This window comes from Macrobrachium nipponense, chromosome 18 (genome assembly GCF_015104395.2).
Source record: "Macrobrachium nipponense isolate FS-2020 chromosome 18, ASM1510439v2, whole genome shotgun sequence".
In the NCBI taxonomy this organism is placed as follows: Eukaryota; Metazoa; Arthropoda; class Malacostraca; order Decapoda; family Palaemonidae; genus Macrobrachium; species Macrobrachium nipponense.
The window spans coordinates 44,608,621-44,611,120 of record NC_087211.1 but is presented as its reverse complement, the minus strand read 5'-3'; the positions used below and the strand labels follow the sequence as shown (position 1 = coordinate 44,611,120).

Genomic DNA, 2,500 nt, shown 5'->3' with positions numbered 1-2,500 from the left:
AATTGAGTAGGTTTTAATTAGGTTTCATTACACACACACAGAGAGAGAGAGAGAGAGAGAGAGAGAGAGAGAGAGAGAGAGAGAGAGAGAGAGAGGATATTGACCCTGTTTGATCTGATTGCGTCATAGGATTCTAGGAGTAGTAGATAAGCACGTTGGTGTGTTGTCAGCCAGGACTTCTGTGGGTTCCTCTTGTGAGTGCTAAGGCCAGTGGGACGAGCAGGCCAGAAGAAACGAAGAAAAGTCAACCTTACAGGCCGACGATTTATTGGTTTCCAAATATATACAATTCTTCGACTGCTTGTAACTCAGAATATCCTTTGATTGAGCTATTTTCACAAGCATTATTTTCTAACTCAGATAATTCTTTGAAAAGGGTTTTGTTTTCTAGTTCTCAATTTAAGAAATAAAATTTCCTCTTGAAATAGCATCTATGAGTTACCAGAGTGAGGTTGAGGTATAATGGTTAGTGTCGTGGCATGCCGCTCCGCTCAGATGTCTGAGATTCGTGTCTCCCCCCCCCCAGGGCGATGAAAAATCACTGGCTCTGTTTCATGATCAGTTACTGCTGCAGTGTGGGGTCTGTGGTGGGAGGTTGTAACCAACATTCCCTGGGCTTGTTCCATGTGAATAGTTTCATTTACTGAAATGATAACAATTGCATTTTTTTTTCAACTCACAAGTGGAGAACAGTTGAAGGAGTGACTCCGTTTATTAGGGAAAAGTATTACACTCATGCAGGAACTCTACCGAATAGAAAGGAGTCTCACCTCCCAAGTATCGTGGCCTTAGTGTTTATCTTTATATCGATACTCCTCTTTGAGTTGAGCTTACGCTTAATTCTCAAGGGTCTTATAGCTTCTGTATATCCCTGTTGGTGAACTAACACTAAACCTTACACCAACAAACAGTTGCGCAGAAATTCGGCATAAAACATTCTATTGAAGATGCAGTATAGTAAGTATTTAATCGTACACAAACAATTGTGTAGAAACCCTACTTAAAGCATTTTATCAGAGCTGAAGTATATCAGGAAATAAAATTGCATTTAACTTTATGTAGTAATCGTCAGTGAAGCAGTCTGTGAACGCAGCAGTCTATTTCTAGAGTTAAACAACATTTAACCTTTCAGAAACAAACACCTGTGTAGATATCTTACACAGAACAAGCCACAGCCTCAGTACGAAGGCCTTCCCCTCGACAACTGTAGAATAGGTACAACCCTAGCGCCCTTCGAAGCATATTTTTACCCTCAGCGTCGCAAGAGAACCTCCTTGGCACACATATGAATTGTCAGACAGATAATGAATTGAAAAAAAAATGCACTAAAAACGTCCACGCTCATGATGACGTACCGTACACGTGTGGGTACACATGAACTGACAAGTGAGGTTTCGTTTTTACGTACGTTGTTGGAGAGAGGAAACTGGGGACAAATAACGGTTACGTCCTGCTGAACAAACTCGGAAGAGAAAGTTGAAGAGGAAGTGAATGATACCGCAGGACAAAGTAAAGAATGACATGTACTAAGTTTCCTATTAATGTTTTACGTACATAGACCAATGTCTGCTCCCTTTCCCATGTCTAGTGGCACTCCTCAGGTTTGTAGAATTCTCACATACGTATCTTTCTCCTTTTTATTACCGACAGATTCTAGTCCGTCTCGTGAACCGTGAATGTTTTTGCCAATCGTCCCACTCTCTGTGTTTCGTCTCCCTTCACACCCAAATTCCTCTTCTGTTCAACCTCAACCTTGAATCATTCGTACGCTGCCAAGTTTAATGTCTCCAAGAGAGTTGTAGATTCTTTGATTCATCGGAGACTAGGTAGGCCCCATGAAAAAATAAGTAGCTGGCATGGTATTTCGCACAATATTTGAAGTATTATAACCCATTTATATTTGAAATCTTTGTTATACAACGTTCGGAAAAAGAACAATCACTTCATAGTTTTTGTCAAGTTAAGAAACTGTTCTACATATACAAGGCACTTGTCCAATTTCGTTTTGTGTAAAAGTGTATTCTTGTCTAATTTCTTTGGTTTATATGCGCTGACAAAGACAGCAACACAGATAGCATTTGACGGAGGGAAGGATTGCCTTCTTTAGGGATACATTTTACACAAAACTGATCAGTCAGCAATGTTATCTCCTCTCTTATTCGTTCACTGTACCTCCACCCTTATCTGGGATCTGCAACAGTCAATAAGCAACAAGGTCCATCCTGTGGTTCACTGCTCAAGTGAGAAAACAAGAATTGGGTTTCACAAAAACTGTAAAACTGAGTTTACGATGTCCTTTTCCTCGCCCGGGTTGGGAATCGAACTCTGAATTCTCGCCTTTGATAAGAGAGTATTATTAATAGCAACACGAGAAAGATCATCAGTCTTTGGAGAGAGAGAGAGAGAGAGAGAGAGAGAGAGAGAGAGAGAGAGAGAGAGAGAGGGGGGGGGAGAAAGACAAAAAAAAGTGGTGGCCTAGTTTGTTTACTAACGTTTGTTT

At 40.6% G+C, this 2,500-nt stretch overlaps 1 protein-coding gene across 2 annotated transcripts in view; it reads left to right on the top strand.

Moving 5' to 3' along the window:
- Positions 1 to 2,500, top strand: part of LOC135197008 (phosphatidylinositol 3,4,5-trisphosphate 3-phosphatase TPTE2-like) — a 288,008-nt gene that overhangs the window by 1,731 nt on the left and 283,777 nt on the right. The gene's annotated exons all lie outside the window — the stretch shown is intronic.